The 26836-nt window shown below is 36.7% G+C and overlaps 1 protein-coding gene across 3 annotated transcripts in view; it reads right to left on the reverse strand.

Moving 5' to 3' along the window:
- The window catches only part of ANO3 (anoctamin 3), a 360413-nt gene that overhangs the window by 259137 nt on the left and 74440 nt on the right, over window positions 1-26836 (reverse strand). The window contains exon 1 of one of the 3 annotated variants that reach the window (XM_064492497.1): window positions 3593-3739. The exons of the other annotated variants lie outside the window; for them this stretch is intronic. The gene's annotated coding sequence lies outside the window, so the exon portion shown is untranslated. Of the gene's footprint in view, window positions 1-3592; window positions 3740-26836 lie in introns of those variants that run through there. 3 annotated transcript variants of the gene reach the window in all.

Here is a 26836-nt window from a genome sequence, read left to right on the forward strand (position 1 = left end):
CATTCATTTTTACACTCTATGTAACCAACTTACCAAAGAAATTCAGGACACTGCCGATCTGAGCCTGACTGGTCTCCCCTTAAGAAGGTACTATCTATCTCCTAATAAATCCCCACCTTATTTTCTTAACCTCTGCCCCTCATCTCTGAATTCTTCCTGAGGTAGGACAAGAACCTACGCACCAGCAACACAACTGGTGTCCCCACAGTTGCTTGTTGGTGTGGGAAACCTCCCCATGACCCACATGGGAATTAGTGTCAGAACCTCTTTAGTAGGTAATCTCACATTTTAATAGCTCAACTGAATAGAATTGGTTTTATATAGTAATAGAAATAAAGCAGCTCTCCTGTAATATGTTTATTTTGATTCTGAAGTTTGAATATTCTTATAAGGGATGGGACTTGAGAAATTTAATGATCATCAGATAAACATGTAATAAAATAGAGTCTATTCTGTAAGACTAGAATTTGTTTCATAATAGTACAGTTTATGCTATGTTATATAAAATACCTTTAAATATCAATTTATGAATCATAAACTGAAAGAGACTTGGGGACTATTTAACCCAACCTTACTTATTTCACAGATGAGCAATCTGAGACACGTGCGTGTTGTATAAGGGGCTTGTTAGGAGACATGCAGCTTGGAAGTCACAGAGCTGAGGCTTAAGCCCTAGTTTCTTCATTATTTTTTCTTATCTAGCACTTATGTGTCTTTGCAGAAGAGTTTTCCAATTTTCCAATTATGTTATCAATATGATAAAACAGATAAAGTGATTTTGGGGAGACAAAGATCCGATTTTTTTTTCAGAATGGCTGTAATTATTTTGAACTGAATAAATCAGATAATGATAGGACTTCAGCTGACCTTCAAGAGTATAAAGGATATGGATAGACTAAGGAGATTACAAAGTTACTTCAAGTGTGAGAAATAATGAGAGAAGTGTGGAAACAGAATAGACAAAGGCTCTGTGAGAGACAAGGAAGGGAAGATGGGGCTGGGAAGCATGTTCACAGAACTCCGGACCAACAAATGTGGGGAAATGATATAAGGAAGCTGAGAGACGTTTAGCCCAATCCAATCAGGTGATGGTTAACAAAATTAAAACATCTTGTCTTTTCCGTTAAATCATTAACTTCATCTAAAGGACATTGAAGAAGAGACCTTAATTATTAAAAGCAAGTTTTAGGAAGATTAATCTGGCGATTGTGTGTAGAAGATTATGGAAAAGTCATAGTATAGATCCCCACAGACCATCTGGTAATCCTTAAAGGTAGGCTGATAGCAGTAGAAAGTAAAACACATAAGAAACGTTACAAAATAAACATCAGAAAACCACAATTGGCTGGAGAGTAGATAAAGGGGAGAGATGGAAATAAAAGGGTATCATAGTTCATGCTAATATTTCAAACTCAGGAGACCCGAGTTTTCCATTGATGAAATTAGGGATGCAGGGAAGGTGGTCAGGCAGGTATGACATACGACAGGTTCAGGTTCAGACATACTAACTTTGGGTTGAGTGTGAGACAATTCAGTGCATGTGTTCACAAGCTGAGGGAGAGGTAGGAGTAGGCAACCTAGATTTGAGATGTTTTGCACATAAAGGTGAGACCTGAACCTATATGAGGATAAAGCTCTTGTAAGAAAAAAATAGAAAGAAAAAATACAGGAGGTCAAGACAGGTTCCTAGCTGATAGTTACAGCTGGTTGGCAGAAGAAAGAAAGGAAATCAATGAGGAAGTGAAGAGCTAAAGGGGAGTACTTGAAATACAAGCACAAGAACAAAAACAAAAGTAAACCAAAAACACTACAGTATTTTCAGCTCTATCTTGGGAAAATTCTGTATCCTAAGTGTATTTGGGGAGGTTGCCCACTATATATAGTCATATCAATTATAAAATGCTAGCTTCTGTGTCAAAAATGTGTATCTGGCCAAATGTTTCAAATCTCGCATGAAAATAATTATAGAAAGTTCAGTAAAGAACTTTGAAAGGAGGAGATTACATCAGACTAATTCATCCTCAGAAACAGAAATGTGAATTAAAATATCTCATTAAATTTTTGGTTTCTAAGTAAAAGTCTTTCCAGAGTACTTGTTAAATATTAGATGTCAAATTTGCTTTTGCTCTGAAAACCCCCCTTTAAACAGGATTTATGACTAAGGCACAAATTAAGTCTGTTGTCTGACTCAGTGGAAATGCCTACATTAGTCCAGTTAAATTGCTTAAATAAGTTGACAAATCTGGACATCAGTATCGCTGGAGGAGCTGCATATAATCTTAAAAGAGATGGGAGAAGGAAGGGCAGCCAGTGTCAGAAGTTGTTTAAATGAAAAAGATTTCAACCACTCACTGATCCATTGAGTAATGACCTCTAAACCAGATTGAGTCATATACTATCAGTGCTGAAACCCAACTTATCCTATGATTGCTTTTCATAATTACAAAGTTGTTGTGAGAAATACTGGTTTGTTTCTTTTCTTCTTTTCAAAGAACTAATGAATTAGTTCATGTGTGAAAGTGAGTCATGATCAGCGAAGAAGATAACCTTGGGAAGTTCACTTTCCCTTAATTTTGTCTCTGCAAAATGAGGAGATTGAACTGGAGATCTAAAGTCCTGTCTCTCTTTAAAAATAATTAAGCAGTTTCTAATTATTGAACTAGGATGGTAATATGTTTCATATCAAAGCCCCTGCAACCTGACTTTTCACGTAGCTGTAATACGGATATGGATATAGGTATGGGTTACATAATGTGATATAGGTTAAAGCATTAAATTTAAGCATTAGATTGAAGTAAAATAGAGTTTCTAAAAAAGTATATTTGGGGGAGGTTTAAAGCCAAATATAGATATGTGCCATGTGGAAAATTAGTACAAAACTTTATGAAACACAGGAAGGCAAAAGTTCCGCTTCTTAGGCAGGAAAGCTTTTAGGAGATGGGGAAAGACTACTTGGTTGTTTAGCTCAAAGACAGTAGTGTGTGTGTGTGTGTGTGTGTGTGTGTGTGTGTGCGCGCGCACGCGTGTGCGCGCACGCTCTATTCTAAAAGTAAATTTAAAATATTAAAATATTTAAAATGATGTAAATGCTAAATATATTAATTCTCACTAGAAATCACAGGAATAAAAACAAGAATATGACATCACATTATAAGAATGAAAATTTATAATATTTAATATTTGTGAGAATTTTGTGAGTATAAGTACTTTTATATACTGCTGGTGGTAACACGTTTCTTTCTGCAGAGTATCATCATAATTTCATTAATGCACAAGGCTGAAAGTAAATATTATGGATTATTAAAATTGCTAATGCCTTCATACTCATATTTTAGACTTGTTATTTTCTTCTCTGAACTAAATACATTCTAGCATTTGTAATTTGTTATCTGTATTACTTCTATAGTGATATAAATATACAAAGAATTTTGAAAGTAGTATTTGGTTAAGATCCTTAGCTTATTCATTAGAACAATCAGAGGTATTCTTACTTTTGTCATTTTTCTAAAATGAACACTTACACCCTGTCCACTTCTGTGTGAAGAAGCCTTTCTCCTCACTTCTCCAAAGATGAGAGTAAAATTCAGCCTACCTGTAAGGAGTTATATGAGACAGATCCCACATGATAACTGGCAGACTGGCTGGATCCTGGCAGGTGACTTCACAGCCTCTGCCCAGTACCTCAAGCTTAGCAGGGCTGAATCACCAGTTTCTCCCCAACTTGGCAGTTAGTGGCATTGATCACTCCCCACCACTTTTAACCATGACAATTCTTCTAACAGATACAGGTTTCTCTATATTATGGAACTTAAAAATGTGATGAGAAGGCAAAGGTCTCCATCAGTGTCACTTGGACCCTTATTTCTTTTACTTTAACACTACAGCAATGGGGGAAAAATTAAATAGCATATGGGCTATGATCTAAGGTATTTAAGGATCTTTACAAACTATAGGTGTTAAACATTTTTTTTTTGCCTGAACCCTTCATTCATCACACACACACACACACACACACACACACATCTGTAGCATAACATCATATTTTTATAAATTGATATAACCAGAAGACATGTTAGATCCTCTAAGTTTTAAATTGTGATCCTCGCAGCACCTGACTTCTGTATAGTTGTCTCAAGGAAATCTAAGAAGACTGGAAGGTACTGAAAGTGTGGTCAACTGGGCCATTCTAGCTCTGATTTATTTTTTTTAAGCTTCACTTTAATTTCTCATACAGCCTGAGGAGACTGCTACTTTAAAAACGTTTCAACCACTGATCAAGTCCATTTTACTCACTTAATAGGTTAAAAAATTCGTAGCCCAGAAAGTTCAGCTACTTAACCAAGGTTACAAATCTACAGTAGAAATAGGGACAAGAATCTGGGATTCTAGACTTTTAATTCCAAATGGAAATGAGAAAGCTAACAAAGGGGTAATCATCTGTAATTCTGGATTTTCCATGGGGTTGCTAAAGCTTATGAAACTCACAGTATGAAGATGCAATTAAGAAAATAAAGAGGTAACCAGGCAACAGTAATACCATTTTCCTAAAATAATATCAGGGTATTATGCAGGGATAGGCTACTTTTGCTTCAGCGGAGCTGCTGCATGCACACGAGAAGACAGGTTGAGCATCTGCTGGGAATTAGCATAGACCTTTTGCTACACACCTGTTCTGCAGATATCTGTAACGAAAGCACCATGCAGTTTGTTCCTAAGTGACTGCCAAAATCTGAACAAATAATACCCTTGGCCATATCGTAACATAAGGCAGAGTCTGATATGTGATATGGCTCTAAAGAAAGCAAATAAGGTACAATTTGATTTGGGAAATTCTGAGTAGAATTGCATGGAATCCTGTGTACTGTAGGCCAATCCCTCTCCCCTGGGCTTAAGTTTCCCCATCTGTAATAGGACTGATCTCTAAAATAATTTTCAATTCTTACATAGCTGGTTATGTTAGTTGGGCTATAGTGCTTTTTGTTCGTATTTTTCTCCGTTTTAAAAATAAGGTTCAATGTCTAGAGGGGAAAAAAAAAAAGAAGAAAAATATTAGCAACTATTTTAGAGACATGGTATCAAGTTTTTGCATTATTATTTTAAAAAATACCATCTCAGAGGGAGCTGTAACATGACCATGGGTATTCTTTTAAAGATACTTTTGAACAGAATAGGGGAGATACAAAGCAATTTACCTTTAAATGAGTCAGGTGTATGTATGTATGTGTGTGTGCATGTGCAAGTGTACATCACACCAACTCCATGCATACACATGGACAGTTAATCCACAACTGGAGGAAAAAATGTGTCAACATATAGGCTGATCTCCCTAAAATTTGTAACAATAACCTCAGATGGGTCCTTTATGCTGATCAGCAGTCAAAATATATTCCCCTGGTCAACTTATTTTCCCACTCTGCTAAAGACTATTTCATATTTTATTCCCTCATTTCAAATTCTGTCTTCCAAAACCTCCTCCCCAATTCACACTCTCAGCTGATGATTTTGCTTCCTGTTTCACTAGGAGGACTGAGGCAATCTGAAGAAAACTTCCACAGCTCCCACACACCTACTGGCAACTGTACTCATATATTCTGACTTCCTGCCTGATACTCTACCGAAACTAACTGCACTCCCAACTAAGCCCATCTCCTCCACTTATGCAGTAGTTTCCATCCCTCTCACCTACTTCAGCCCAATAATTCTCCCATGCTCTCTCCTTACACAGTAAAATTCAGCCTCCTTCTTCACCCCTACTCCTCAGCTCATAACTCTCATCACCATACAAGCATGCTGTTAGTCCCTAAAAATTAGGAAGAAAATAATTACCCTCTTTTGACTCCAGTTTTCCTGGTGGTTTCTTCTCAATTTTTTGTTCCCTTTTGCTCCAGAATTCCACAAAACTAGAGTCAATAGTTATTATTTGTAAACCTTCTTCTTAAATCTTCCACAATGAGCTTTCTTTGTCCCATACCACCACTAAGACTATCAAAGTCACCAATGGCTTTTCATTGCCAAAGTCAGTGGTCAGTCCTTAGTCTTCATCTTTTTTGATATTTTCCAGACATTTGACACAATTGCTTGTGCCCTCCTCGATACATTTCCTCTCTTGGCTTCCAGGGCATGACACTTTCACGATTTTTCTCCAGCCTCACTAGATGCTCCATTTCAATCTCTTTTGTGCATTCCTCTCATCTCTTGACCTTACAGGTTACAGCTCAGTCTCTGGACCCTTCTCCTTTTCATCTTTATTCCCTGTCCTTGGTTATCTCATAATGTCTCACAGTTTCAGACATTATCTATATGCTGATAACTCCTAAATGCACATCTCCAATCAGATATCTCTCCCTAACTCCAGGCATTTACATCACGTATCTGTCTTCTTCACATGTCTACTGGGTCTGAAAGAATCATGTCCAAACCCAACATTCTCAAATGAACCTTCTGATATTTACTCCCTGACCAAGTTAACCCATAGTTTTCCCATCTCAATTGATGAGAAAAATCTTGGAGACTGAAATCTTGACTCCTTTTTCTCATAACCCACATTCAACCCACTTTCAAAATATATCCAGAATCTAACTATGACTTCTCACCATCTCCACTGCTGCAAGTCTCCCAGTTGGTCTTTGTGATATCACAGTTGCCGAGCATGGAGGTGTGTTTGGGACTGAGAGTGAGCAGAAATGAGGCAGAGAGTTTAAAATGAAATCCAGCTATTATGACTCCTTTGCTTAAAACCAAAAAATTCAATGAACTCCCACTTCACTCAGAGTAAAAGCTCAAATTTTTATAATTAATATATGACAACAAGGCCTGAAATAATCATGCTTGTCATTGCAGATATAAAAATACATCTGTTTTAGGGGACAGTTTTTCCATATTCCTCTGAGAATGCATCTTCAGGAGTTCAAAGCACATCACTGACAAATGCTTACAGAGTTTACTTGTGAGTAATACGACAACTGACCTTCCTTATAATGGAACTATGGAGTATATATAATTTGATTACACAGTTTGTTATGTCTTTTGACTCTCAGCACCTTGCACTCTTCTAAAAATGCTGCTGTTATTTCGCCTTTTTTCAGCCCTAATAATTCTTTTGGCTTCTCTCTCTATTACTAGTGTCTTAATTCACTTTCCTTCCTAATTTAATTTTTTGCATATCATACAATGTAAATTTTTGTAAACATGCTACTTCACTCTTTGTAAAAGAATACTAATAGTCTTTAAAATATTTTTATTGTTATCGATAATAAACGTAAACTGAGTAAAGAAAAAAATCATGGATTCATGGCAAGAAGGAGCTAAATATTACTTTTCACTGTTTTCTGTATTTGTTAATAATAAGAATTATAAAATTGCATATAAAAAGTCCCATGTAGAGGGACTTCAATTGAGTACACTCCGGGCCTCCCTTCCACTGGGGAAAAATCTATTTTGTCTGGGTTTTGCGATTTGCAAATTTGAGAAAAAGGATCTAGGAATGCTTGGTTTGCAATTTTTTTCCTCTATTTTAATCTGTTCCCCTCTCCTCTGCCACATAATATGGGGTCTGACACTATAGAGGTTGTCTGAGGTTTCCCAGTTGTGCCGGTTACTTGATGAGAAAGTTTCAAACTGAGAAGGAAAGGAAAGTAGCCAAGCTCATTTGGCTACATAACAAAGTCCTATTCTACTAGCTTTCATCAGTTATACAGCTGACCTTTTGATGGCCATCTGTCAGATTTTAGTGCTCTATTTATCAATGGGTTTATTAAAATCCAGGCAGGGAAGAGAGAGGTGTTATCTCTGGAGTCCATTAAAATCCCAACATGTCCAAGGATTGAGATACTAGTTTCTAAGCTTCCCATTTTTTGCAGGTATAGTCTAGGGGCAGGAGGATACAGTGGAAAGAATGGGGCTCTGGAGTTCAACAGTTTTGGCTTCTAATGTTGGATGTGTTATTTACTATGTCACCTCAAGTCAAGTTACTTAATGCCTCTCAGCCTCTTTTCCTGATCTATACAATGGCATGAACAATGACTCATTCATTGCATTGTTGTGGAGTTGAAATAAATAAAACACACGGAATGACTAGCAGGAAACCTGTAATAAATGTATGCTCAGAATTATTATTGTCTCCTTTATATCAGTAATCTGTTCAATAAATGATTGAAATCAAGTCAGAAATAAGATTTACCAGTAGTCATGAGAAAGCTGTTTATACACCATAAACAACTGAATTGAAGAAACACCATTTTGAGGAAAATGATCTGTCTTTATTTTGAAGCGAAAGCAAATAAATTATCTTTTTACAAAACTAGGAAGTAGACTAGTGGAGAAGAAAAAGGCACCAGGAAACCTGTCCAGAATTTCCACAATAGCTGATGTGGGTGGAATAAGAGGACCCTTGATTCATCCAGCCCACTGCCTATGCTTTGCATAATTACAAGTATTTATGGCTTCTGCAAGGATGTTGTTGCTCATTATATGTCAACAAACCCATAAATATCCGTCTGTGTTAGAACAGTGACACTCACTGGTTATTCTGATATTGACAGCAATACTCACTACTAAAACATCCCCTTAATAAAGCAAACTTTTAGATAATCTTTATAGATGTCAGTAAGGTAAAAAAAGAGGATAACCAACTTCTAAAGTATACTTTGTAAATATTCGGACCAACATAATTTTAAGAGTTCTCCAATACGGAATGGGTCCCTACCTCTAGAGGTGCCCCAATATATTTTGAGTCATTAACTGAAGTAGCCCTAGAGAAGATTCATGAATAGTTAATTCGGAATCTTAGATGATCTTCAAAAGTGTTCCAATGTCCAGTTCCTGATACTCAAGGACTCAGAGCAAACCTAAATGTATGTGACCTGGAAGCTAATAACACTTTTCATAGTAAAATCTGTTTTTTTTTTTCTCATATGTATATTATAGAAACGTTTTTAAATTGTTAAGTCTTTATTGGTTTTGGAAATATGAGTGCTTGTCAAATCAATGCCTTTGCTACCATTCATCAGTGATATTTACTCACTGCAGTGAAATATAATAGAAGCATCTATAGCTTCTTACCCATGGGATGACTTTCTGTCACCTAACACAAAAACAGCAAGAATGACGAACCCCTTTTCTTCTCCTAAACCCTTTCTTCTCAGTAAGAACATCAAGTCTCATAGTAAAACTAATCTTAGTCTTAAGGAGGAATTCAACTTGTGTCAGTGACTGGAACGACTCTATGCTGACAGCATATTAACTTTTTTCCTCCTTTTTAGATTGGTAAAAGAGAAATGTTTTGAATTTCAATGACTTAAGACATGTTGCTTAATATTAGTCACCCTCCAAAGTATTAAAGGGAGGATCCATTAATCTAGAGCCAGGAGCAGCCTTAGAATCTCATGCATACATTTTCTCATTTCTTATTTTAGAGATGTTTACATTCATGGGCTTATAAAGAAACTGCTAACTTGTCCAAAGCAGTAGGATTTTAATAAACCCATTCATGTAATGAAAGCTTGTTTTTATTAGGTCCCAAGAATATTCTTATATATAAACTAATGCACACAAGATTAGCTACCAAGAGAAAAAAATAATAACCTTGTTACCCATAACCATTTTATTACAAAGAATATTAAACCAATTTGTTTTCTTTTCCTTATTAAAGGAATATATTTAGGTAATGAAGATCAGTGACAACACTGTGTTTAAATGTTATTTCTACATCCCCCTTTCCAGTTAGCATTGGGGTGTAATTATCACAAGAGAATTTTCAGGCTAATTAAAAACAAAAACAAAAACAAACCCCAAAAAACAGATGCATATAGAGAGGGTTGGCTCTGTAGTTTGAGAGCAGGAGGACAAACAATTCCATGAAGAATATAAAGGTGGAAGCATGGGTAAGGGCAGAAAAAGAGAGAAATTTGGCTCTCCGTGTCCATTTGGCTCTGTTTTCTCATATCAGATTATTTCTAAACAACAGCATCTGCAAGAACAAAATCCAAGATATATTAAAAGGCATTTTTGAGGAGTAGGACGACCCTGAGCTCACCTCCTCCCACAGACACACCAAAAACTACAGCTAGATACAGAACAATTCTCCCTGAGAATTTCCTGAAGACTGGTGAAACAATTAAGGATACAAAGAAGAAAACATACTGGGAGGACTAGGAGAGGAAGAGAAGCAATCTAGTCAGAACACACATGCACAGTGGGCAACCCAAAAGAGGATGGGTATATCAAAAACTGGACATCCTCCCTAAAGAGTGAGGGATTTGAGCCCCACATCAAGCACCTCAGCCCCTGTGACCAGCACCTAGAAAACAAGCCATTCAACTAGTTTTGAAAACTAGTGAGACCTATGGCCAGAAGAGTCAGAAGGCTGGAGGAAACCAAGATGCCCCTCTGAAAGGGCACATGTATGAACTGAGTCCCAGCACAGAAGTAGCAGGTTGTAAAGTGCCTGTCACTCTAGCTGGCCTGCCAAGGCTATCCCAGCACACCCACCAGCCCACACACAGCTCAAGCTCCAAGCCCCTGCCAAGGCAGCATGTCCCAGGAGAAGCCCCAACACACACTAGGCCCTAGCTCTGTCCCCTCTGTCTCACCCTGGGAGAATCCCTGGTATGTGGCAGTCTCTGGCTTTAGTCAGTAGTTAAGGGATAAACAAAAATATGTAAAATATGTCAAAAACATAAAACATGGGGGAGGAGTAAAAATGTAAAGGTTTTACAACTTAAACAACTATCAGTTTGAAAGATATACATATATACATATATCATGGTAATCACAGACCAAAAATCTACAATATGTACACAAAAAACAAAGAGAAATGATCCCAAACATAACACTAAAGAAAATCATCAAACCACATGGAAAGCAACTAAAAGAAGTGACTAAAAGAAGAAGAAAAGAACAGAGAACAACAAAAACAATCAGAAAATAACAAAATAGCAGTAAGCACATGACTAGCAACAATCATTTTATGTATTAATGTAAATGGACTAAATGCCCCAATCCAAAGACACACCTTGACTGAGTGGATTAAAAATAAATAAACAAATAAGACCTATCTAGACACTGCCTACAAGAGAGTCACTTCAGAGCTAAAGACACACATGGACTGAAAGTGAAGGGTTGGGAAAAGATCTTTTATGCCAATGAAAATGAAAGAAAGCTGGGATAGAAATATTCATATTAGAAAAAGTAGATTATAAAACAAAGCCTCTAACAAAAGCCAAAGAGGGGCATTATATAATCATAAAGGGGTCAATCCAAGAAGAATGCCACTTTTACAAACTGAAGAATAAAAATCACATAATCATCTCAATAGATGCAGAAAACAAGTTTTTGACAAAATTCAACAACTATTCATGATAAAAACTCTCAACAAAGTTGGTATAGAAGAAACATACCTCAACATAATAAAGCTCATTTATGACAAACCCCCTGCTAACATCATACTCAATGGTGAAAAGCTGAAAAAGATTTTCCTCTGTGATAGGAACAAGACAAGGATGCCCAATCTCACCATTTCTATTCAACACAGTATTGGAAGTCCAAGCCTGAGCAATCAGACAAGAAAAAGAAATAAAAAAACATCTAAATTGGAAGGGAAGAAATAAACTATCAAGACTTTTGTGTATGAATATACATGCATTTTTTTCTGGGAAGTTTATCCATAACTTTCATCAGGTTTTCAAAAGGCCTGGGGACCCCTAACAATTTCAAGCTACTGCTTTAAATTGTTTATTAGCAGAATCCTAGATGAACACATTTCCTCTAATCATTATAAAATAAACAAATCATAGATGAACCAACCTGATCTTGAAAGTATCTTTGTATGTTCACATGTAGTTTTGATTTTAGAAACCCATACAATAATTCTTAAGTACATTAAGATTTAAGTAGAACTAAAGTAAGAACAACACAAAACATGCTTTGGCTTCCAAATATTTTACTTCAGATAAGTATTAGTTCCCCAGTATTAATGAGAAGGCAACAGATTTACATACTGAATTTTAAAATTAGGCATACTATGACCTCATAGACATTTTCAGTTCAATGTACCTTCTAAAATCTCCATGTCACTTCAGCAGGGCATGTAGAAAGTTCTAAATCCACTGCATACCATCCACAGACTACAAAACACTTCCTAAAGTCCACCTACATGCATACCCCCTTTACATCCGGTACTGTATATGTAGATACAAAATTAAATTATGCATTTTCCTAGAGGTCCCTAGAATCCTTGGTCAAAGCTTGTGCATGTACAACAATAGGACAAATATTCTCAGACTCTCTGTATGTTTATAGGTACTTATGCTACCCTTCAACTTAGATTCCTGCCAGAGAAGAAGAAAGTCTGAATCCTAGTGTTATACCACCTTGTTCTTACTTGTCTCTCCTATCTCTCTCTCTCACATCACAGTAGTGGAAAGTGCTCATTTTCCTTTTATTCTTAATACTTGCAGGGACTTCCCTTATATAACATTTTAAGGTCTATCTATCCCTGGCTTATAAATTTCTATCCACTAGTTATGAGGCAAGTAAGAACTAGGGATTATAAAAAAAAAAAGTCAATAGATACATTTACTCATGTAAATTAGAGAGTGATGCAGCATGTTACATTTTTAGTGCAATGGGTATTAAGTTTTCAAGTTAATATACATCTATAGTACGATAACACTGTGATAATTATTTTTTTTCACCTAGCTACAGGAAATGTGTAACAAAGCCTGGCATCTTGGCAAAGGAAGGCATGTCAAAGGTACTAAGAGATAAACAGTGGGATAGCCCATGATGTTACAAGTATCAGTGAGAACACAGTGGCGCATATGGTAGCAAGACACAGCATCATGCCACTTGATTCCTATTATTGTGTTCCAACACATACATATTTGCTTCTGCTGAGATTCCTAAATTGCATTAAATTGGACCTGCCCTTACAAAGCTCATCATCATCATCAACATCATTTAGATCTGCTGTATCAAGCTCTATACTCACATCAACCTCACAAATGGATAACATAATTACCACTATTTTAAAGGACAGATAGATAACAGAGGCACAGTGAGGCTGAATACTCACTTCACAGACACACAACAAATAGTAACAGTAGAATAGAAGCCATATTTCTCATACTCTCAAACTCATGATTTTAAATAACTTATACTTTGTCTATGTATATATATGATTATAATGGAAGGAAAGAAGTGATAACGACCACAAGAGAAATACAGATAAAGCACTGTGATGGCATTTCAGAAAATACATTATTTTTTACAGGGGCAAGGTGAGCAAATGCTTCATGAAGATGTTTTGCTCTGGATCTCTAAGATAGGAAGTTATCAACTCTGAAAATGGGTATTGTGTCCCCCAAAGCAGAGAGAATTACATGAGCAAATTCTGTGGGGGAGGGAGGTGGGTAGAAAAGCACAGAAGTCATGTAATTTCAGTTTGGCTGGAGTTTCAGTTTATCAAAGAAAAGAGAAGGAAAATAACATTCTTAAGTGTGTTCTTCAGTGCTAGTCACCTAGCTATATATTTCACATGAAACATCTAATTTTATTTAATCATTACAAGAACTCAGTGAAGTGGGTATTATTAGAATTTAGACAAAAATAAATAATCAACAAGATGACAGAGAAAACATGTATTCTTGGGAGAAGCTGAAATCAGAGCTAATAAAGCCCATATTCTTTCAAAAATGTCATATTTTATATAATGATGAAAAATCCTAAAACAAATTTAGGATTGGAAGTAAGGACCATATTGACTAGGGCCTTGAAAGCCAAGATAAAAAATATTAGACTTTGCTTTGAAGATAATCATGAGCCATTTTTGGCATATTTATATCTATACCTTAGGAAGATTTCTCTACATGTCAAAAGCACATTTTAGTCATTAACTGATTGATTTGTCTGTCATGAAAAAACTAAGGTCAATAAATTCTAATCTGTGTTAACTGAGATTTGTTCTTTCAGCTAAACTTCAAGCTCCTGAGTCATAACTCCCATGCAACAATCAGACAATAAAAAATCAAAATACTTTAGTGGGTATAAAATTCATGATAAAAAATTGTTAAATTACCCATAAAAAGAGTAAAATAAAATGGGCAGTAGAATGGGTTTATGAAATAGAGCTCTAGAGTATTATCTGTATATATAGGACTGAATCATTTGCTTTGGTGAAGGAGGCAGCCACCCTTTTGCGAATAGTCAAAATCTACCACTAAAATGTGACTCCTTATTCATACCCTTTTAACAGGGTATGTTTTTCTGAGAATTCATCCTTTGGAAGTAATCCAATAAACACAATAGTTAGGAGCACAAAGATATACTTCTAATCACGTAATTATGCAGGAAAAATATAATGTGAAGGTATATCATAAAACATTAACAATGATTTTGAGGATGTCTGGCTTATGGTTAATTTTGATTGCTTCTTCATGATATATTTTTGTATTTTTAAAATTTTATACAATGAGCACATATTATGTTTTCATTGGGGGAAAAATACACAATAACACAAAATGGAGGGAAGGAGAGAAGCACAGAATAGCGAATTCAGGGAGGACAGAAATTCTTGCTAGTTTCTTACTCTGTTCTTCTGCTTCTGGCCAGCTCTGTGTATAGGAATTAGTGCATGCTGCACCTTATGCACAAATCACAAATCAGGACAGAGCTACTCCAGAGCTGTTTCCAATCTCTTGGTGCAAAATATCACACCACAAGACCTGTGCCTGCTTTGGGCATCTAGAAAGCAATATGACCTAAATATGTCATCAATTTATTCTCAATTTGGTATTAGCATGGTTCAATATGTAAGACATATTTCTTTTCTGCCCAAAGGCAAAATTCATTAGAGTGTTGAGTGGGGATCAGAATGTGATTCTATGTAAGTGATTTTTAGAGCTCATTTCTTAATCTCAAGATCAAGGATCCATTACTCTGACTCATATTTTTGTCAGTAAATGCTTTTGATCTTCACAGGATCAATGATCATACTTCTTGAATTTTCTGACATTCTGTCTGACAATTTTTTATTTCTGTAGATGTGTATGTAAAAAAAACTTTCAATTTTTAAAGTTCATATTAAAATTTAACTATACATTTAATGATCATTTTAAAAGAAAAAGTAAGATGCACTGTTCTTGAGAAAAGTAAGATTTTTGTCCTAGATGTCTAAACACATCACTCAAATATACCTGCCAGTATTAAAGCATGGAGAAGCCTCTGTAAGTAGTACTGTGATGGCTAAAATTTTATCTCACCATCTTTTTCTTAATTATCTTATCCAGTTTTCTATTCAGGCTATTTCTTTTGAAATTTTGAATTGTGCTATTGCTAGGGTGTGTTATTCAAGCAGGCCAAGCACAGACTACTTTATTTCATTTTGTATTTCTTTCAATGCCATGCTTCATGGCACAAGTGAAAAGCCCAAGGTAAACCATTTCAATGATAAACTTATTTTGAGAGAATTATTTATCATCAGTAAAGAAACGAGTCAATTTGTAATAATGGTTATACATACATTTGGACAGAAGTTGAAATGTAGTCATTTAATAAGGATATGAAAAAGAATCGTTAACTACTTGCTCAGTGCAGAGTACAGCTGAATATCTGAGAAAAATATGCCTTTAGGAGGGTTTACCAGTGAAGAAGAGAAGTAAATTTCTGATGTAAGTGTAAACCATCAGGTACAATTACTTTAGCAGTGACTTGGACATCATAAATATGTATCATTTATACACCTAAACACATGCAAAATGCACACACTAGGTTATAAGGTATACACAGCAAAAGCACTGACTTTTTCTCTAGCCATATGTAATTGTTCCTCTGGTTTCTATGCTGCTTCCTGGCATGCTGTTTTCCTTGCTCTATTTCCAGTGACTGTTATTACCATGCCTGCATGCCAACAACAGAGCTGATGTTAGTGTGTTAGCATGAAAATATGCCTTTATCATGTCTTGAAAGACAAGCAATTTCACTTGAGTATTAATTGTGTTTTCAGATAATGTTATAATATTTGAATCTGACATTCTTAGAGCACATAGTCTCTAAAGATCAAAGTGGTAATGCTCTGCTTTTGCCATTTTAGTACCTACTTTCCTGAATTTTGCTGCCAGTATCTGTGTGTTTCTGCCTAAAGGGTTTCTCTCACCACCTGTGTCTATTCTGTTCAAGTGAAAGGCAGGCTAGGAGTTCTAGGGAATCAGCATCCCCGGGAACAGCCTTTAAAATAATGATTATGTCTCTCAGTAGATCAGTTACCCCAGGTCCTTCACCTTTGGGGTGGGATAAATCTGAGGCACGTGTGCTGCGCCATTTCCAAATCACCTGGGATTCCAAGCAGGACTGTTACAGATAGCCACACTGATGATTTTATTACTTTACTAGCTTCTGTTCCCTGTCTTACTTTTCCACTTCCGTACTCTCATTTCCTGGAATCACTTCTCAAATGAATTGTAATAATTACATTCAATTATTTGTCTCTGATAAATACTCATCAGAGACTCATGGAACGTCAGGGCTATTCATTCTAAACTTGATTTGTAATTTCCTAGTCTGCTGACACATTGATACATTATGTCCAAAGTTAGAGTCACAGACTAGACACTTAAACCAGCTCCTCCTACTGATTTCCCTATACTTCCTATTATCTCTAGAGCCCAGTCAAAACAGCCTTCCAGAGGTCAGTGACTCCCTCTCCCTTGTCGTTCATAACCAGTAACAGCCAAATCTTGTCAGTGGTAGCCCTGATATGTGTCTAGCATGTTACCCCCTTTCCTTTCTCTCCTATTATTGTTCACTTAATTCAGGTCCCCCATTACCACACACTTCAACTGCTGCCATATTAAACGAAATTTGAATTTTTAAAATGTGCTTTATCCCTTCCATCCAAAGTTGGGTATGAATTAGTTAACTGTGCAAATAGTTGCTTGTAGTCTAATAGGGGAGGATGGTAGTATACCAGACAATGAAACAATGCAGTCATTGATGCTGAGTGAAGTGAGACGTTTACTTTTTTATTTATTTTTTGAAAGCTATTTTCCTCCTTCCTGGCCAGCATGCTAGAAAGGTCATTAACAGAAGAGCTCCTCCAACTGTTCCTCCATATTCTGTCAATATACTCTCATTAAACTATAAAATCCAGTCATGCATGCATTCATCTCTTCAAGAGTTTTGAAATGATATCTTAATGCCTATAGAACAGATTAACATTCCTTAGATATGCACACAACGTTTTGTCTTATTCCCCTTGCATTTCCCCACAAAAGTTCTGTGCCCCAGTTGCACCTAGCTGTTTACATTCCCCCAGTGTTCTCTGTAACTCATAGTCTTTGCACAGCTGTTCATTTGACCAGTAGAGGTCTGCTGGTTCAATGAGAGCTTAGAGCCTTGATATTGCGCTTAATTGTTAGTGTCTCTGGTAAGCCTTTAATGCAAAGTTCCACCAAAGGTAAAGCCACATGCTCCTCCTCAATATCCCTGTAACTCCTCTTTCATATTATTTTTTTTTACTTTAATGGAATCTGTTATCTACCATATCCTACATTAGATTATGAACTACTTGAAAGAGGAATTTCTCTGAATCTCCAGAAGATGAATGGCATATGATTTGGTAATAGTAATGGGTCAGTAAATGGTCAAATAAATGAATGATAAATGCATGATAGTTGAAGACCCAAGAAGGATGATAGTGCACTTGGTGAGAATAGAAGATACATTTAACTTGGTATATGAAATGTTAAGCAAGATTTTAAAAGATTCTAGAAGCTAGTGGGTGATCTTAACAATTCAGAATGAAAGTAGTAGAACTGAATAGTATAACATTAAAAGAGAAAGACAGGCCAGTGTGTGAAAGTGGGCAAATGATGAAATGGATCTAACAGAGCAAAGGGCACATGACAGACTTCTCAGCCCCAGTAGTCACTTATGCGCACCAACATTTCATTCACTACCTAAATAGAGAAATGAAGTAAAATGCAATTTTAACCTGTGTGAGGGCATCTAAAGAGAAGTTAGAACATCAGGCTTAAATGGAAGTCTGGTGATCATGAGCCTGCATCCTGAGTGAGTTGACTGGTATATCGTAATTAGAATAGAGGAAGTAACTGAGAGCCTTCATTTGTAACAACAAATTACGTGGTGACAAGCAGGTGGGAATTACTGTGTCCTAGCAGGGTCAGCAAGGGTTGTGAGAACTAGCAAGCGTTTGTCATGCGTTCACTATGCATCAACACCCTATAACTATTAGCAGTTGTTAATATTTCTGGAAGCGTGGGCCCCTCTGAGACTAGGATGACGGCTGCTGATGCTCTCCTAAGAAAGTGCAAAACCACACATGTGCATGAAAAGATCCTGGCAATTCCAGGTAATTCATCTACTGCTCAATTCTACTATATGAATGCCCACCCTGCCTTTTCCTGGGGTGTACAGACTCTGGGTAAAACACCTTCCTCCACTGGCATCAAAATATAGATTCAAAATATAGATTTGTTTTCAAGGCCAAATACAAATTAATTGATATCTTCTAATTATTGCATGGAAAATTATATAGTATCTTGTATCCGATGTTAGTTAACCTTTCCTCATCATGGCCTGGTTTCTTTTATGTGTCTACATTTGTCCTAAGGTCTAGGAAGGATTTATTTCCAACTGGGCCATGTAGAAACAAGATATATTTCCTTCACACCCTGGATCAGTTTAATATACTAGTATGCACTGGAGATCATGCATACTATGACAGCAGATGAGCTACATACAATTATAAATTTCCTCATGTTAAAAAAATTTTAAAACCTGACACCTAAAATACAATCTACCTGATTATTACTCTGGGTTTAAAGCCTTTTAAATAGTGGTAACTGTTAGTATATAGTTCATGTTTCCTTCATTTACTTCATCAAAGTGACCATGTGGCAGAAGCTATACAGCACACAGATTTTTGAAAAGTGAAAGCTATAAATCATATATTGAAAGGTTTTTGTCTCCCTGGAAAATAAGTATAGACACATCCATAAATGTGGCGAAATGCTCACTTCAGGTGCTGCTGGGACATGAAATGAAATAACAGCACATGGATTACTTGTTCAGTTACCCTCCTGACAACAGCACAGAAGCATTGCTATTTTTATGTAGTGAGATATTGAGAAGGAGGAAAAGAGGCTCTATCTACCTTCTCTGAGTTCTAAAAATAACTTTTACGTCATTTCTCAGTCTTATAAGATCAATAGACGTACCACACAACTGACCACTTTGAATGCTTTCAAGCATTTTTACGAATACAGTTAGATTCCATCTAGGAAGCACATCTAATTCTTTGACACCTCAAGCATCAACACTTTTTTTTTAAGTACTATAAATGATATTCTAAAAGAATATTAATTTTTGAAGCTGGAAATAAATATTGAAGTAACTTGAAATCCTTATAGAAACAAATAATTTAGCTATAACAAGACATACACCCACATAAAAATCACCACATTATACAAAATGCACAATTAAAACCACAGGGCTTATAGGAAAACAGGGTTAGGGACACAGCACTCAAAAAACTTCTTCACTAACATAACATTTGAAACCTAGAAAAAAAGGAAGCATAGTTTTATGTATATTAAATGGTTAAGATATACATAAATTCTACAATAAACATTGTCATTTTACCTCGCGGAGACCTAAAGTTTGCTTACCGAAGTGCTATAGACTGAAGCAGCAGGAGTGTTCTCTGAAACCTAAGGGAATTCCGCACCGCAGACAGGGATGGATGTGGCTCCTAACACACAAAGTGACTGCGGGAGCCGGGAGATGTTTGAGGGGTGTGTGTTTTGTGTATTCCTATGTGCCCAATTCAAAGGCGTGCAGTTTTCTGTGTTCACTTAGTGTTTTCTGCAGACACTCATGCACAAGTAAGTGCAAACTTCACATTTGTTCTCTAATATATCGACTGCACTGAAACAAATCTTTATATTCAAAACAAGCTCTATAGTAGACCAGAATTCCGATAAGTATAAGAAATCCCACCCTTTTCCCTTCAGTCAAAAGAAATTCCTTATGCAGGGAAGAAGAGAGATCTGGCTGGACTATCAGTTGAGGGACCTCCCCTCCCAATGTAAAAATAATGCCAGTGAGACACCTGATGCTATACTATTGTTCCAGTCATGAGTCTATTCCAATAAGTCACAATATCTGGCCCAGTAATTCATGGTCCTCAGCACATGGTTTCAGGATTAAGTGGGCTAATTGTTGAAATGAGCCCACAGTGAAGAAAGAAGCCTGGTCCAAAGAGGGGCCAAACTGTATAAGACCACAGTGATAAAGAAACAGCATCCTATGTTTACCCTTGTCTTAGTCTCTCTCTCTCTCTCTCTCTGTGTGTAGGGGTTTTGCCATTAGACTGTACATTCACAGACAGCAAGAACCATACTTTTTATTCATCCCTGTATTTTCAAGAACTACTGGTAATGTGAGATGCACACAATAAATATGAAGTGAATAAAGTACCATTCCTTAGATATTTGCTATGTGCTGAGTGTTTGTCATGTTACTTCTGATCCCGAGCAAACCTGTGAAAGAGAGATTTGTTTTCTCTCCCTCTAACTAAAAAAAGCTAAGGCTCAGGGAAGTTATGCAGTATGTCCAAAAACACACATAGGTGCAGAGGGGGGGCTAGGATTTTAACAAATGTTCATATTCAACCACCTGCATGGGAGGTTCATTAATCTGTCTCAAAATATATGACGTTGTTTTTGTAAGCACCGGAGTCTAGACAAATAAACCATTAAAATTTAACCTTGATTTGAAGTAGAGTAACACATATCTTTGGTAGGTTAAACTAGAACAAAAAGGAGAGGAGCCCTACTGGTAATCACTTCCTTAGGCATCTGTGGTTCATCCTCTCCGCTTCAGGCACTGCGTCGAGTGCAGAGATTTAGCCCTCACATTATACAATTTACAACCCAATCTAGCTGGCTTAGGAAAGCAACTATTTAGAATACCCATCATAAACGCTGACATTTTTTTCACATGCACCAAAAAAACATATCGCCGACCTCTCATCCTCAGCTGGCATTACTTGTAGATGCATTAATTTAACTCATTCATTCTTTGCACATATAGCTTAGGTTACATCACGTTAGCTTAGAACTTCACCATATTTTTGTGGATTATTAATATAATCACCCAATAGCCACCCTTACATCTGGGATAAAATCCTTTCAAACCATGCGTGCAGCTAGTGATTATGATGTTGTATCTTATATTTAAATCTGACCTCTTCACTTCCCTGGCACTTACAGGACTGGGACCCAGGTTTTTTGGCCTGTCACACCTGGCATAGAGCCTCTGACCTTTGAGTGAGGGCTGGTGGAATTCTAAATGTCTCAGCTTCTCTTGCCTAGAATAGAGCTTTTTCAACACAAAGCTTAGGAGGAGGAACAGCGCTGGCATCTCTTCCTCCTGGGGGGTACAGCAGTTTGAGCTTGGGAGCTGTTTGGAGAAGTAGTGCTGTGTTCTTGGCTGTACTAGCCTAGATAGAGCTTCCATCACGCTGAGTTGTTTTGTTTTTGTTTTGTTTTGAGAGAGAGTGGTGTGGGAGAGAAAATGTGTATTGACTTAAGTGCCACATGTACTCTTATTGTCCAAATGCCACTGCAATTTAATTTGATAATTTGGCTCCTAGAAAATCTCATTAACAACTCCCTACTTTAAGTGTTCTATTATAGAAATCCAAGCCAATTTGTAGTTCTCTGAATTCATCCCACTTTTACATACTGACAGAATTTTCTGATGGAGCAGATATGGGATATGGGAGAAAAGGGAGGTTGAGAATGATTGTTTTAAGAGTTTTACTCTAATCATCTGGATAAATGGCTTAACATCTATACAGAAGGGGAAAAGGAGATCAAGATATTGAGGGGGAATACAAATTCAATTTGATATATTATATGTTTCAGATGCCTAGACGCATATGAAAATTCAACTGGTAGTGTTAGACACTCCATGGAGAGAGATTTTATATAGATGGATGGATGGATGGATGGATAGATAGATAGGTAGATAGATAGATAGATAGATAGATAGATAGATAGATAGATAGATAGATAGATAGAATCGACTACTTAAAATCTCTGGAAATTTTTGTAAGGATATACATCAAACTAGAAATAGGAAGAAGCAAAGAAAGTTCAGGTAAAATGTGGTATATCTACATGATGGAATATTATTTGGCAGTAAAAACAACAAATTACTGATACATGAAACAATATATATAAACCCTGAATTTTTTATCTTATGTAAAAAAGCCAGTCACAAAAGACTAAATGGTGTAGAATTCCCTTTTTATGAAATATCTAGATTAAAAAATCTTTAGAGACTGGAAGTATATTAGAGGTTTTCTAGTGTTGAGGTCAAGGAAAGATGGGGGCATAGGGAGTTACAGATATGAAGTCTTTTTAAAAAAGAGTGAAGAAAATCTACCAAAATTGATTGCTTTGATGTTGTACAACTCTGTGAATACTAAACCCCACTAAACTGTATACTTTAAATTGATTTATTACATGGCTATGAATTATATCTCAATTATTTTGAAAATCCAAGCGAAGGTGCTGTGTAGACAATGGATATATAAATCTGGGATTTAAATGAGAGGTCAGAATTGAAGAAATAGTATTTGATTTCCAGAGACTGAGGGAGATGATGTATGTAAGAAGTTTTCAAAGTTTTTATTTTCAGAAATTATTTATATTCTTAAAAATACTGAAGACTTAAAATGCCTTTTTAATATGGGAAATATCTATTAAGACTTATTGTACTAAAATTAAAACAGAAAAATTTTAAAACATAAGATGACACAAGTTCATATTCCATTATCTGTCAAAGCAATGGCATTGTCACAAGTCATAGTTCTTTGCAAAGTCTAGAGGTCTAGGCCCTCCAGCATTTAGAAACTGGAAGAATGAGGAAAAATCAGCAAAGGAGACTGAGCATGAACAATCAGCCAGTGAGATAATAGAATGATAGAATGTGATGTCCTGGGAGCCCAGCAAAGAGGATGTTTAAGAAGGAAAGATGGAGAATCTATGTCAAATATTGTGCTGGGCTGAATAAGATACAAACTGAAAACTAAGCCTTGTAGTTAGTAATATGGAGCTTATTTGTAAAACGTGATGATAAGTCATTTCTGGTGCAATGATGGGTGGACCTTGACTGAATAGAATTTTATTATTCTTCCCGATTTTACCTTATCATTTATTCCCTGCATACAAGCTACAAAATAATTTTAAAAGTTAAATCAGATAATACTGCTTGAATTTTCTATTGACTTCTCATTGTAATTAGAATAAAATTACTTACAATGGATTCCAAAGACTGACAGGAATGACGCACGCTCACTTCTCAGATCTCATCTCCCACCACTCTCCTTCTTGGTTGCTGGGCTCTCCCTATGTGACCTACTTCATGTCCTTGGAATGCAGTAAGCTCATACCTGTCCCAGGGTCACTGTTTCTGTTGTCACCTTTCTCAAGAACAGTCTTCTCCAGTTCCTCACTGATTCACTCTTTCTCATGATTCAGTTCGCTCTTAAAGAAGCCCTTCCCTGACTATTCTAGAAAAAATTGCTTCCTCCCAGTCAATATTCACTATATGCTTAATCTGTTTAACTTTTTGTAGCATATATCAGTATCTAAAATTACCTTATTTATTTGGTAACTTATTTATTGTTTATTTCTCCCCTATTAAAATGTTATGTCTATAAAAAGAGACCAAAACTGTGATTCACCACTGTATTCATTAGGCTTGAAGCATTGCCTGGCAGACAGCAGAGACTTTATAGCTGTTGAATAAATGTAGTATGAAGTAGGGTAAAGTAATACCGCAATTTATAATTGATTGCCTAGGAATTTTTATTACTGAACTTTGACTGGACTGAAATCTAGCAGAAAACCAAAACTTGTGGCAAGTTGTAATAAACTAGATGTCTGGGTATTGGGCGTAACTCTGCTCCGGCAGCTTCCCAGGTCATTTGCAGGCAGATATTGCATATTAGATCCATGGCACCATTTAATTTCTCCACTTTAGAAACACCCATGTTGACCACTTTAGTGTATCCAGCTGGCAGAGCAGTATCTTCTCTCCTCCTGCCTTGCTGCTTCCTGGGGCATGGTACAGACCTACAGGGGGAAACTGTCTGCTTTAGATGTTTTCTTTCTTTACTGCTCCAGGCACACAATGGCCATACACATTGGTCTGAAATTAAAAGGAGGGCAGAAGCCAGGGGAAGTCTACACATTCATCCACTCTACTTTGGGTTTATTACTATTGAAGCTAGAATGACAAGCTTTTCTGAAACTATTGGGAAAAAATACTAATAATAATAAAGAAGGGAACCCCTTTCCTACCCACTCAAAGAAAGGTGACGAATTAAGAGTCAAGATTTATGTCTTCTCCTGCAGGAACTTTCTTAGAACAATTTTCTAAAAAGTAATAGAAAACTCCACTTTTACTGGCTACTGACACGGGGTCCACTTGTGTCTTTCCAAACAACCATTCTCTCAAATGTCAGCGATAATAGATACCCTGGAAGTAAACTTTCACTTCTTGATCTTAAAAGAAGGCTAGGAAAGAGGCAGGCTCATGGTTTCTCCTCAAAACCCCCTGCCCTGTTGCGGGTGGAGTGTTGTCAGCCGCCCCTTTCAGACATCTTCTGAGTCTACCCTCTTTCTTCTCGGCTACGTAGCCTCCTGCCCAGCAATATTCAGATTCTCAAAAAGAAGGGAGACTACTTTCTGCGTTCCATAATTATTTGATTAATTTTATGACAGCATTAATCCACTCTGTGGTGTGGACAGCCCGTAACATATGGAAAAGAAAATGGAAGGGAAACTGAATCCCCAGAAGGTCTGAAGAAGGATTAATGAAACGGTCACATTTAGTCTAACAGATTGCTTATTCTCATGCTTGCCCTTAAAACGATCAACTGATCTCACTGACTGAGTTGCTACTCACAGTTCCAGGTCCATTGTTAAAACTAAGCTATTGTTCTTACTGCTTCTACTTTATTCCAGTAATCAAAAGCTATACTCATGCTTGGTCTCTGAGTGGACCTCCAAGGAGAAGGTCACAGAATTGTAACCTTACAAAGCAAGCTAAATACCAAGAAGACCACACCTTGAGTGCTTAGGAGATATAGAGATTGAAAGGCTAGCCTCCACAGAATCGGTCGCCTGGAGGCATCTTGATGCCATTCTAAGTCTTTTGATGAGAAAATGATCCCGTTGATTGTTATGGATGCTTTGTTGTTTGAGCTATGGCTGTATAACCACCCACCCCATCCCCAAGGTGGGTTCACAGTTTTGAAGGCACTGGCCTGCTGTGAGTCCCCTTTGCCCAGTAAAGCAATAAAATCGACACTTTTCTTCTAAGCTCCAAGACCTAGTCTCTGAGTTATTTGGCTCTTCAGGGACGGGGGCAGATCTTTCAGCTATAGGTCTTCATGACTCATCAGAAGTCACTAGTTTCTATTTGACAAAATTCTCCCGTGGTTTCAGTAGCCATTTGGAAAACAACTTGGTTTTACAATTGAAAGAAAATATATCTGATTTTCAACCCATCCCTGGTCATTGACCACTTTTTGATATTTGAGTAAGTCACTTATATTTTCAGGGCTCTAATTTTCCCATCTATTAATGGTTCTTAACTGTTAGGTTTCTTGTAAAACTGCATAAAATAGCGGTTGGGAACAAAGGCTTATTAGAAACGCCCATTGCCTGGGTTTAAATCTTGATTTCACCATTTGTTTACTGTGTGACTTTAAGTTTCTTAACTTTTCTGTTTCTATTTCTGATTTGGTGGAAAATAATCTCAAATATCCACAGATCTAATTTTACCTACTCTGCTAGTGATATGCTAATTGGGTGGGTAATGTAAAAGCAAACTCATTGTGTTTCCATTAATTTATGTACACTTTGTTGCTTATAAACTCATTCCTGCTGAAAGAAAAAATAATCTAAGCAGAGAATTTTAGTGGGTTCTGGAACAAAGCTAAACACTCTCAGAAGATGGACTGAGGCTTGTCTCAATAATCAAGAGCTTCCACACCATCAAGCAACAATAAATAACACCAAATGAGCGAAGAGTCCTGACATTTTAGGAGCTCTTTGTTTATCCTGGAGAGGAAAGCCCACCCACACTGCCTGGTACCCTGGCTACGCAGGGGGATGTAAACAGCAATATCGCCATCTTCTGGGAATTTTAGGCTTCACCGCAGACCTGCTGAATCACAATCTGTGTTTTATCAAGATCCTAAGGTGATTCCTATAAAAGCTTGGGAAACACAACACTGTACCAGTGATTTTTAAAACTAGCCGTACATTGGAATAGCCTGGAAAACTTCAAAAATGACTAATGCCTGGGTTTTAATCCCAGCAATTCTGATTAAATTGGTATGAAGTGTGGCCTGAACATCTGAGATCATTTAACACTTTCCCAAATGATTTATTTCATCATGTAGCCAGAATTCAGAACCACTGAACTAAATATTAACACATCCCAGTTATTTATTTCAAGTTATAACAATTTCTTTTATGTGCTCTGAATACAAAAATGTTAAGATATATCAAATACACATCTTTTGTGGTTAAAGTTTTCCTTCCCAGATTTTATTGTCACATGCTGTTTTCAGAGCCCCCTGGTCTATTTTTCACGTTGCAATTTCAGTTTGTGTAGAGCTGACCTGCTTATTTTCAGACAGACAACTAAAGGTCGATTCCCCAGCAGGCTGAGCTAATGGCCATCTGTTAGGATGGAACAGTGCCAAATCAAAAGGTGGTATTTACCACTTTATCTG

The sequence above is a fragment of the Camelus dromedarius genome, chromosome 12 (assembly GCF_036321535.1).
Source record: "Camelus dromedarius isolate mCamDro1 chromosome 12, mCamDro1.pat, whole genome shotgun sequence".
NCBI lineage: Eukaryota > Metazoa > Chordata > Mammalia > Artiodactyla > Camelidae > Camelus > Camelus dromedarius.